This window comes from Gekko japonicus, unplaced genomic scaffold (assembly GCF_001447785.1).
Source record: "Gekko japonicus isolate JY-2015 unplaced genomic scaffold, Gekko_japonicus_V1.1 scaffold4678, whole genome shotgun sequence".
NCBI lineage: Eukaryota > Metazoa > Chordata > Lepidosauria > Squamata > Gekkonidae > Gekko > Gekko japonicus.
This window is the reverse complement of record NW_015172691.1, coordinates 40,935-53,206: the sequence shown is the minus strand read 5'-3', so window position 1 is coordinate 53,206 and position 12,272 is coordinate 40,935. Positions and strand designations below refer to the sequence as shown.

At 48.1% G+C, this 12,272-nt stretch overlaps 1 long non-coding RNA gene across 1 annotated transcript in view; it reads right to left on the bottom strand.

Annotated features, from left to right (window-relative positions):
* LOC107119314 overlaps positions 1-4,636 on the bottom strand; it is a 25,595-nt gene extending 20,959 nt beyond the window's left edge. The window contains exon 1 of the long non-coding RNA XR_001482793.1: positions 4,508-4,636. This is a non-coding gene — a long non-coding RNA (uncharacterized LOC107119314). The remainder of the gene's footprint in view (positions 1-4,507) is intronic.
* Positions 4,637-12,272: the final 7,636 nt, after the last annotated feature.

Below are 12,272 nucleotides of genomic sequence, written 5' to 3'. Positions count from 1 at the left end.
GGGGCCTACACATACCTGGCAATCCAGTCAGCTATCCCAGTAAATAGCTACTCCAGCCTTTTCCAAACAAGGTTTGTGCTAGCCTCAAGGACAAGTCAAGATCTCCTTTTCAGAGCTGCTGGCACCTGGTTCCAACAAGGCTGCCACAGAGTAGACTAACTTTTAAAGTAAGCAGCTCTTCCTTCCTGAATTTATTTAGAACATTTATATGAAGACCATCCAAACACGTGCTCTTGCCAGCTCACAACTACAAGCAATACAGTCTTGTAACTCATTCTGAACTTGGCTTCACAGAAGTGATAAAAAAATCCACACAGTAGGATCAGATACAGAAACGGGAGATTTTTTAAATGGGGGAGTTTTTAAAAAAGAGGGTTAACTCCCTCCCCCCAAAAAAACAGAACAGGTGTGCACATATTGAAGGTAGCAAGAGGATTGGGGGGGGGAGCAGCAGGAGGGTAGGGCAGTAAGAAAGAGGACAGAAAGTGGGGCCAGCAGGGAGTCAGATAAGATTTCCTTTCCACTTCAACTCCTCATGAGATTCTTGTAAAATCTTAAGTACAACCACCATAAAAGTATCAGTATTAAAACAAGTCGGGTGGTGGGGGGGGGGGGGGGGGGGAGCAACAGGAGGGTAGGGCAGTAAGAAAGAGGACAGAAAGTGGGGCCAGCAGGGAGTCAGATGAGATTTCCTTTCCACTTCAACTCCTCATGAGATTCTTGTAAAATCTTAAGTACAACCACCATAAAAGTATCAGTATTAAAACAAGTCATAAAAAAGGCTAGGCTAGGGGCATGAAAAACAGTTGGCTTAAAGTGAGTTATCATGAATTACTCTGGCCAAAGAGAAAGAGGTTCAAATTTCATTGGAGCTCCTATTTAACAGAACCCACACATGTAAGCAGCCAATTTGTTTTTCCCACCAGTCCCGTATATGCAAGAAAGATTTCTCCCTAGAGGACTACTAACATTTACAAAACTTGGGCAACTGGAAGGCGTTCGTTCACTACAGAATGTAACTGTCCCTCCTTACCTGTTTATGTGCACCCATTTATCTTTGCCAATTCAGAAAAGGCTGGCAGAGCCCACCCATACCAACTGGCTGAATTAGTCTTTAGACTAGATATGTATCTTAAAAACCTGTTTTCCCACCATCATCTTCCATTTGTTCCATTGTGTATATCTACCTACAAAATGAATATATGTATGTGATGAAGTGGTCTCTGGACTCATGGAAGTTTATGCCACAATCAATGTGCTGTTCTTTAAGGTGTCACAGGACTGCTTGTTATTTTATTGCAGAAGAGTTCTCAAAGGAAAACAGATGGCAAAGTTAATATTTCCAACCAGGCTAATGGAAGATCAGGAACTCCTATCGACTGCAGCTTACTTATTAAACTTTATTAACTCAACAGATCTGATTTATTTGGCATATTTCTATGCCACCTCTTCAGAGTCCTACTCTGGGACGCTTAAAATTAAAACAATGTACAAGATAAAAACAAGCTATTGGACATCTTGAAATCTTGAGATATTCATGCTGAAATCTGCTTCTCTAGGGATTTGAAAGCAAATGTTTCTTGGCTTGATTTCCTTTTGTCACAATTTTCATGCAAAACAAGCATACCAATAACGCTCATCTTTAGTGCAGGTTTGCCAACCAAGTATGGAAAGTTTATAATGTATTAATTACTATGAATATTAATTAGTACTTCACACAAACTTACCCATCAAAAAGTCACTGCCCTGAATGAGAGTTCCTTAAAACAGTTTTAACCCTCATTTACAGAGGCAAAATGAGACAAGGTTCTTGTACATTTAAGATTAATCTCTTGGATGCAGCAAGCAGCAAATATATTTATATATTACATTTCCACAGCTAAGTGGCTCAGATAAATACAAGCATAGGTGAATACAAAACACAGCAAAAATAGAAAAACTAGACCCTTATCAGCAAATTCCTTCTGAAGGAAGTGGGCATTGTACTTCTTCCTCATTGACTTCTGGAGAAGCACCACCATATGTCCTCAGAAAAGATTATCTATAGCACTGAGGTCAAGTACAGTAAAGCCCCTGCTTCACATTGTAAGGGGACTCATAGAATGGCATGACCTATGACTTGAAAACAACACTGAGGCTCACATAAAGACAGATTTAGCTGAATATGTTCTTGCTTCCTTGTATCTGTCAGTAGAAAACCAACTGCACTCTGCACCTAATAAAGCTTTCCAACAGTCTTGAGAGGCAACCCCCCTCCATGATGACTACTGTAATAATCAAAAGCCTAAAGACTCCAAAACCATGAACATGCATGGCAGGAGCCTTCCTCTGTGAAAAGGGACTGTGACATTTTGAAGCAAAAGAAACAGCTAAAAGGAGACTCTGGATAACAGAACTGGTGTTCTATCCAAGACAGGGCAGGACCGTAGACCTTTCAGATGTGCTCAGATAGGAAAATGCTGCTTAATGTTTCACTGTCCTCCAGAGCAATGGAATTCCCCTTCAGCACTTCTTCCATCTTGTCTGGGTTCAGCTTCAACATGTTGAACCTTATTCATTTGGTCACAGCTTCTAGACACTAAGAAAGAAGGCAACTATTCCTAAGCACTCAATGAAGCACAAAGATGAGTGTCATCAGTATATAGGTTAACACCCAATCCCCAAAAGCTTCAGATGATCTCTCAGTGGTTTCATAGATGTTAAACAGAATTGATAAATAATGGGATCCTGTGGCATGATGCAAGCCAATGCACGGGGACAGAAGCTGCACTAGCATCACCAAACATCACCTTACGCATTGGAACACTAGTCAAGATAGCCCTACCAGTTATTCCAGTCATTTTACAAGAATGGTAGGATTCACAGTATCAAAACTCCTGAGAGGTCAAACAAGCTCAACGGAGAAATATTCCTACCAGCAATTGCAAGGTGATCTGTCATCAAGGCTCCTAATGCTGTTAAAATTTCCAAATTTGGGGGGGGGGGATCTAGACTGAAAAGAATTGAAGAAAGAGTCTTCATCCGGAGACATCTAAGCTTCTCTGCTACCATATGTTCAATAAAGCTACTCTAAAAAAGGGGGGAAATTGGAAACTAACATAGAGTTGGCCACCTTGCCCCTACCCAAAATTGTTTCTTTTCCCCCAGGAGTGGCCAGGTCACAGCTTCTTTCAGTATCAACAAGATTCTATCCTCTCTGGTGGCACCTCTGGCACACATACTGCACAACAACAGAAACTATTTTGATCAGCACACAGGGCCAGATCTCCACTCAAGGGACTCAGGTGCTGGCACTAAGTCACAGGGTTCAGCTTCCTCCCAATGAATTTAGCCAGTACAACCCTTGCCTGTTCCTCATCTCCTCCCTTGCCTGTCACAACACCAGGCTCTTCACAGGTAGATGATGCAGGGGTTTTTTTTAGAACTATGGGCTTCCCCATACTAGACACTAATGACATCAAACCTGACAATCAGTTAAGATCTTATTCCTGAAGTAGTCAAGATTTCAGGTTAGGCCATTGGTGGCAGGGAAGGACAGTAAATATACACAAGCTACAGATGCCCTTAAGATATTAATGAGTTTGTGGAAATGACTACCTTTCCGAGGTAATGCTTCTTAGCATTTATATATCACTTTCAGGCATTTGAAGAACTACACTTGCACTATCCAGCATGCCTCTTACAACAATCCCGCACAGTAAAGTCAGCATTTCTATCCTATGCCGGTAAGGAGGAGGGGCTCCCAGAGAACAAGCATGCATGCACAGAAAGGACACCTAGGGAACTTCCTAACTCACATCTTGCACCTGAAACATGTGCACATGTATCTGCAAGAAAACTGAATGGGGTTTGCCACATAAAAGTGCAGACGGGGCTGCGTCCTCAGACAAACCATGAGGCAGCATCAGCAGAACTTGAATCAGCCCGATTAAAAACAGGACTCTCTAATGTTGGCAAAACAAACTTTGGGAGCACTTTATATATGGTAAAATTGTCAAGCAACTTGGTTCCCAGTGGTGAACTATCTAGCAGAAGAAGTGATTCCAAACAACTCTTATTACAAAGATCTGTTATATTTTTAAAAGGGCTCTTAAGGGTTGAGAAAGTTGATTATTGCATAGCGTCAATATATGTTATGAATGTACTGTTGTATATATTGTTCAAAATAAAAAACACTTATTGGAAAAAAAAATTGCAGTAGCTAACTCACTACTTTTTTTCCCAGTCTTGTGACTGGTGATGCTGTGCTGAAGCGGGCGGCCGCGAACCCCCCCCCCGGGGCCACTCCCCCCCCCCCCCCCCCCCCCGCCGTGGCTTGCTGCACCCGACATACGCGAAAGGGAGCTGCTCTCTTGAAGTCAAGGCCTCCAGGCCCGGAAGGCGACGCCACCAGGACGGAACGCAGAAGCGAGCGGCGGAGGGGGCCGGCGGGCCCGCCTAAGGAGAGCGCGCCTGTGGGCCACGGTGGGGAGGGGGTGAGGCGACGGAAGCGGTTCGGAGCACTCACCTGCACCGAGGGGAGCCGCTAACATGTCTGGGGGAAAGGCGTCAGTTTCGCCCTCAGGCTCCCGGCTCCATAGCGCCCGCAGCGGGTGAGGGGAGGCGAATCGGACGCTCCACTCAAATCTCTCCGGACACTTCCGGCCGCGCCAGAAAATTCACGCTCCGGAGCGCTATTTCCATCACACGCACTGCGCACGCGCCCTGACGCCCCGCCCCGCCGTGCGAAATAGGTTCTTTTTCCCTGCCGCCGTCCTTCTTGACCGGAAATACGCATGCGTGTGGCATTTCCCGTGAAAGGGGTGGAAGGAGAAGGATTTAGGAGTTCAGGAATACACGCGTGCGCTTTTCGTTCCTCCGAGCTTTTTTTTTTTTTTTTTAAACCCTGTATAGAGGCCCTTTTAAAAGGGACAAGTCAGGAAAGCTCCAGGCGTGCAGATTCGTTGCAACAAATGGGAACTCTTGCACGGGGTGTCCCTGTAACACTGCAAACAGCCAACTGTGACTCAAGCTTTATTCGTTTTTATGCAAAGGTCCTACTGCCGCACGGCGGCCTTTATGGATTGCAAAGACCCTAGAGCAAATGAAACTCCCTTCCCCAGCAAGAAAGCAGGCTCTGCCCCTCCCCTTCAATCAAGCACAAGGTGCCCTTGATTTGAATCCAGCAGCACCTCAGAGATGCTTTTCCGAGTCAAAGCTCCCTGTAGGGGTAGGAATGTAGATCTGAGCCTTTTCAATCCCAATCAGAAAGTGGGAGGGAGTAGTTATAAAGAAAGCTTGCAAAGGTGCATTGCACACTGTAACCAGCTTGATTAGAGCAGAGGGGCAAATGCTCGGGCGCAGAAAATCAGCACCCCCCCCCGGGCCCTAACGCTGCCCCCGAGCATTCCCCCACTGCTCTAATCAAGGGCAGAAGGATGCATCTTTGCATCCTTTCCAGCCATTCTTTGCAACAACCCCTCCCACCTTCTGACGGGAATAAAATGACTCGGGGATTAGCTGTATCTGAAGAAGTGCGCGCGCACGCGAAAGCTTCTACCGAGAATTAAACTTTGTTGGTCTTGAAGGTGCCGCTGGATTCGAACTTTGTTCTTGTTGACCCTGCTCCTACTCCCGTCTCACCAAATGAGCTTTGCCTTTGGGAGGGAACCTCATACCCTGCAACGCTTCTTAGTCTCCAAGGGGCTCCTGTGCCGGCTGCTACAACCACCCTCTGAAACGCTCTGCTAGGAAAGAGAGCTCTCCCTTCGTGGGGCATCAGAGGAAGGAAGACAGCGGGCGGATGAAGAAGGAGACGACGAGGCTCACGCCAAGGTGAGGGAGTAGCACAAAGGTTGCCTGCTGGCTCGCTTCTTGGCGCCAGGGGCAGGTAAGTGGCCTGAGGATGGAGGGAAGAGCCTGGGAGGGATAGAACGACGCCCGGGGGAGGTAGAAGGATTTTTTTTTTAAACTATCCCATGGAGGGATAGAATTTTATTTTAAAAAAAATTCAAAAACATACAAACATTAAGGACAAACAAACATAGAATGGGGCAATTCTTCTCAGATGCCAACATTAAAATAATACATGTTAAGATGATATGAGTGATTAAAGCTAGATTCTAATAAACTGGACTACCTCAACACATCTATTTCTTCATGTATTTGCAGAGGTAGAAGGATTCTTCCACGCCTTGGCATTCAGTTTATTTATCAATTGAATAAATTGAGCCTGCATGCGGGGAGGGCGGGGTATAAAGTTGATAAATAAATAAATAAGAAGAGGACAGATCACTTGTGATCAGGACTGGTGCTTATTAAGGTTTAACAAGGTGCTTAAACAGGGTGTCGTTCACGTAACAAAAGTCAAGCCTAGGCTGTAGGGTTGCCAAACTTCAGGCGGTACCTGGAGATCTCCCGCTAATTCAGTTGCGCTCCAGGTGGCAGAGATTAGCTCCCCTGGAGAGAATGGCTGTTTTGGAGGGCTGTCTCTAGGATATCATACCCTGCTGAGGTCCCTCTGCTCCCCAAACCCCACCCCCCCGGCTTGGAAACTTTGGAGACCCAGCTTAGTATATTTTTCTCTCTCTCTCCGTTTTTCCTCCGACCTGAAATATGAAGAATATTTACATAAACATAAGCACTTTCCCCAAACTGGATCTCATAGAGGGTACAGGAGTCTGAGACAGGAACAGAAAAGAAATTCCACTCTATGAAGGTGCTGAAGGTTTTTCCATTTCATTGATCCTATTCAGGGAGACAGGGACACACAGAAGAGTCTATGGTACCTCTTCCCCAGTGGCAATTCTGTGGCACCTATCGGAAAAGGTCAGAATTCAGAACTGGTGCAGAAACCAGCTTCATCTTCATCACAGCAAAATAAAATGTGTGTTTGTGTGGTATCCAGTTCTAACAAATGTCATTTTGCTTGCTGGCAAGTTGATAAAACTTTGTTGGACTGGGCCATGTGTGCCATAAAACGTAATGCCAGGTGCCAGAGATATATATTTTTTTTTAATTGACTCTTCTAAAAAGAAGAGAGTTTATGCTTTTTTTGTATCAGAAAGAGGGGGGTATATGGTGGGATGAAGAAAAGGTTGGAAAAACCCACATGGGCGGACTAGAAAGCCAGCAGCGCAGCACTGGGCCAATGCTCCCACACTGCTCGACTGCTGCAGACGAGGCTGTTCCACTGTGCTGAAGTCACAACTGAAGTGACTCCACCCACTCCCCTTCCCAAGCACTTGTGTGTTCCAGTTTGGTATAGTGGTTAAGTGCACGGGCTCTAATCTAGGAGAACCGGGTTTGATTCCCCACGCCTCCACTTGCAGCTGCTGGATGACCTTGGGCAAGCCATAGTTCTGTTAGAGCTGTTCTCTCAAGGACAGTCCTGGAAAGAGCTCTCTCAACCCCGCCTACCTCACAGGGTGTCTCTTGTGGGGAGGGGAAGGGAAAGGAGTTTGTAAGCCGCTCTGAGACGTCCTCCCTTGCACCAGTTGCTCACGGGCCGCATAAGAGCCCTGGACAGGCTGGTTCTGGCCCCCGGCCCTCATGTTTTACATCCCCAGCCCCCTCCCTGATCCTCCCCCCTTCTTAGGTATCCTGCAAACCTAAGATCAGAATCTCGAAGGCCCTAGCTCTGAAGTCAGACACTGGGGGATGCTGAATTTGGACACCCACCTGAGAGGAGCAGTTCCACACAGTCACTGACCTTTGACATGAAAGGTCATGATTGGTAGCTGCACTGGTAGGACCACCCAGAGCTCACGTTCTTAGTGGGGAATAAGCCCCTGTCTCCCATCAGCTACTCGTGGCATCTGTGCTATCACAGTATTAAAAAGAAAGGATTTCTTGATCAGACCTTTGCCCCAGCACTGAATGGCGATGTTGCTTCCCGGGATTACGGCCAGGCTGGGGCTCACAGAGATACTGGGCTTGGGCAGATCAGGATGTCTGAGCAGAAAGAAGATTGTTTAGCAGGTGACACACCTCCAGCCCAGGCCCATAACCAGGATTTTGTGGCTTGTGGGGCATTTTTTTCCAGGGAAGCCTTCAAGGGAGGGGGCTGGGCCATTAAGGGAGGGGCGGAGACCCCAATAGCCCCACCGTCGCTACAGGCCAGCTCCAGCCACACCTCATGCTGACCTCTACAGTGGATACTGCCCTAACCCATCAGAAACAAACAGCCTCGTGTGCACATCGAAGGATGGTGAGTACTAGAATTGCTGGCCTTGGCAGGGTGCCGGAGATCGCCTGGAATTACACCTGGTCTCCAAACGGCAGAGGAACCGGCAGCTTCGGAGGGTGGGCTTTATGGAGTGCCATGCCGGTTGAGCTCCCTCCGCTCCCCAGACTCCACCCTCCCCAGACTCCACCCCCAAATCTCCAGGAATGTGGAGTTTGCAGTAGGCTTGCCAAGTCCCCCCGGGGGGCAGGAAAACCCCCGCCCCAGAGGCCCGTTCCGCATCGGGCGAGCCTCAATTTCCGACCATCCGATCGGGAAAGAGGCACATCCCCTTCACGCCCCAGATCGGAGCCCCTTCCCTGGGGCTCCTTGGGGTCTCCGCTTGTGCGGATTCCCCCCCCTTGGCCGCGTGTGGGCAAAACAACTTCAGGAGCGTCCTGAAGATGCGCCGCCATTCGTGGAGTCCAAACCGGAAGCCATGCCAGGTGCCAGAGATATAAACTGTATAAAGGACAGCAGCTGGTAAGCTCGGAGTTGGTGTACCCTCACTGCAAGGCCTTATGGGCTGGGAGGGAGTGCAGAGGAAAACCCACATGGGCGGACTGGAAAGCCAGCAACGCAGCACTGGGCAGATGCTCCCACACTGCGTGACTGCTGCAGACGAGGCTGTTCCACTGTGCTGAAGCCACAACTGGATTGACCACCCACTCCCCTTCCCAAGCACTTGTCTGTTCCAGTTTGGTATAGTGGTTAAGTGCACGTGCTCTAATCTCGGAGAACCGGGTTTGATTCCCCACTCCTCCACTTGCAGCTGCTAGATGACCTTGGGCAAGCCATAGTTCTGTTAGATCTGTTCTCTCAAGGACAGTCCTGGAAAGAGCTCTCTCAACCCCGCCTACCTCACAGGGTGTCTCTTGTGGGGAGGGAAAGGAGTTTGTAAGCCGCTCTGAGACTCCCTCCCTTGCACCAGTTGCTCACGGACCGCATAAGAGCCCTGGACAGGCTGGTTCTGGCCCCCGGCCCTCATGTTTTACATCCATGTTCTACGCTATTCTGAGGATAGATTCAGTTGTGATCTGAAGCAATAGAACAAAGTTTGAGTCCAGTGACACCTTTAAGACCAACAAAGTTTATTTCTGGGTATAAGCTTTTGTGTGCATGCACATTTCTTCAGTGTATCTGAAGAAAGTGTACCTGAAGAAATGCACATGGAAGTGTTTGATTCTGGGTATAAGTGTGTGTGTGTGTGTGTGTGTGTATATATATATATATATAAAAAATGGAAGTGCTAAGTGTCCCTACTAAGTTAACCTGTTAGTCAGTGGCAGAGTACAAAGTGCATAACAGTGTTTCATAAACTGTGTGTGCAACAAAAGAGATCAGTTTCCCTGGGGGGGGGGGATGTGGATACTGGCATTATACCCTGCCTCAAGCCTCCTTGAATGGTAGACTAATGTTTTGAGATCAATTATGGAAGCAAGCTCAGATAATCTACCATGGATTCATCTTTAAGTTTACATAAATATAATAAGAACTGTGTTTTTGTGTCACCTACCAAAGCACTTTATTTCCACAGGGGCTAACAGGATTCCTCAAGGAAACTATTGAAAGAGCCACAGTTGTCCAATCCCTAGCATCTATGCCTACCAACTGGTATTCAGAGGTACACTGCCCCTAAGAATGGAGTCCCCATTTCATCCATCCAGAACTCCCTTTCTTCTTCAGATGATTCTGAACCTTCCAGTGTGATATCCCCAGACCCTCTTTGCACTTAAGAAGATGGGGAATAGAAGAATGCAAGATGGGAGACCATTCAAATAGTTTTGGAATTTGTGTTGAGAGACCCCATAATATGGCCACACTATAAATGAAAACAGCAGCGGCAGCCTCATGTTTGTTAGCCCAGAAAAATAGGAATGCAGGGACAGAAACAAAAATGCTCTGCACGTTTGCAGAAAAAAGGACCCTAAGCACCCTGTTCATTTGCCTCCAGACCCCCCCCCCCCCCGCTCTTGTTTGGTGTAGTGAGAGCCAGATTGGTGTAGCAGTGAGGAGCACAGACTAATCTGGGAGAACCGGATTTGATTCCCCACGCCTCCTCATGCAGGTGCTGGTATGGCCTTGGGTCAGTCACAAAGTTCTTTCAGAGCTGTTCTCTCAGGAGCAGTTCTCGAGAGAGATCTCTCAGCCCTACATACCTCACGGTGTCTGTTGTGGGAAGGGGGAAGGATAAGGAGATTGTAAGCCACCCTGGGACTCCTTCAGGTAGTGAATGGCGGGGTATAACTCCAATCTCCTCTTCTTCCCCAGCCCCCTCCCTGATCCTCCCCCCTTCTTGGGTATCCTGCAAACCTAAGATCAGAGTCTCAAAGGCCCTGGCTCTGAAGTCAGACACTGGAGTGAAAAGTACTGGGTTCGCCGCATGGAGGACTCGGACGACAACATGCGGTTGCACACGTTTATTGTACTTAACACAAGACTAACTGTAACGGCCCGACAGGGCCAACTATATACATATCCACCCAGCACCCCCTATTCCCATTGGAGGGTTTGAATGTCCCGCCAAGTGGCTATTGGTTGGAGCTGGGGGAAGCCAGGATCCAAAGTTTCCTTTGTTCCAGGAGCCAAGCTCCTGCATGTGCCGCGGACCCCTGGTGGTGGTCCACGTACATAACACAGGGGGATGCTGAATTTGGACACCCACCTGAGAGGAGCAGTTCCGCACAGTCACTGACCTTTGACACGAAAGGTCACGATTGGTAGCTGCACTGGTAGGACCACCCAGAGGTCACGTTTTCTAGTGGGGAATAAGCCCCTGTCTCCCATCAGCTACTCGTGGCATCTGTGGTGTTACAGTATTAAAAAGAAAGGATTTCTTGATCAGACCTTTGCCCCAGCACAGAATGGCGATGTTGCTTCCCGGGATGACGGCCAGGCTGGGTCTCACAGAGATACTGAGCTTGGGCAGATCAGAATGTGTGAGCAGAAAGAAGATTGTTTAGTAGGTGACACACCTCCAGCCCAGGCCCATACCCAGGATTTTGTGGCTTGTGGGGCATTTTTTTCCAGGGGAGCCTTCAAGGGAGGGGTCTGGCCCATTAAGGGAGGGGCGGAGCCCCCAATTGTCCCACCGTCGCTACAGGCCAGCTCCAGCCACACCCCATGCTGACATCTACAGTGGATACTGCCCTAACCAATCGGAAACAAACAGCCTGGTGTGCACATGGAAGGATGGTGAGTACTAGCATTGCTGGCCTCGGCAGGGTGCCGGAGATCGCCTGGAATTACACCTGGTCTCCAAACATCAGAGGAACTGGCAGCTTCGGAGGGTGGTCTTTATGGAATGCCATGCCGGTTGAGCTCCCTCCGCTCCCCAGACTCCATCCCCAAATCTCCAGGAATGTGGAGTTTGCAGTCCCGGTTCCCCTCCCTGGTCCAAGTGAAAGAGCCTTTAGAACAGATTCCGAATTCTTTTGCTAACTCTATGTTGCCTGTGGTTGCACTGTGGGAAATGTAACAGTACTTTCTCCCATTGCTTTATGTTGTGAAATGCGCCTAAAAACGAATCCTTGAAAGGGCTGAACCTTGTGCAGTAGTTACTTCCATAGTTTCCCTATCTCTGCTGTATCTACCTTTAACCCTTGCCCAGAACTCCCCAACATGGTGCCCAGGTTGCCATCGCACCCACCAGCATCTTTCTTGGCACCCTCCAGGTGCTTTCAGAAAGTGGGTGGGACCAGGTGGGCTCCTGACCAGTAAAGCTTCTGATTGGCTGTTCGAGAGCTGTTTGGCTGTACCGACTAAAGTAACATTTCAGTGACAGCTGCTACAACAATGTTGGTTTTATTCCCTCTCTGATTCCTCTTTCGCAGTGTATTTTTTACCATTTACTCATCTTGTCCCCTGTCCTCGGGCTTCTGCTGTGTCGGGTTGGCTCCACTTCCCACAGGGGCCATTTTGTGGTTGCCAACCTGTGTCTGAATGCCAAAGGTGCCCATAGGCTGCAAAAAAGCGGGGGACCCCTGTCCTAGCCTATCACCACCTACTTTTCCTCCTGTGTATGTCTTTCCCCCCCTCCCTCCATCATTTTCCTTCTCTTAAAAGATGA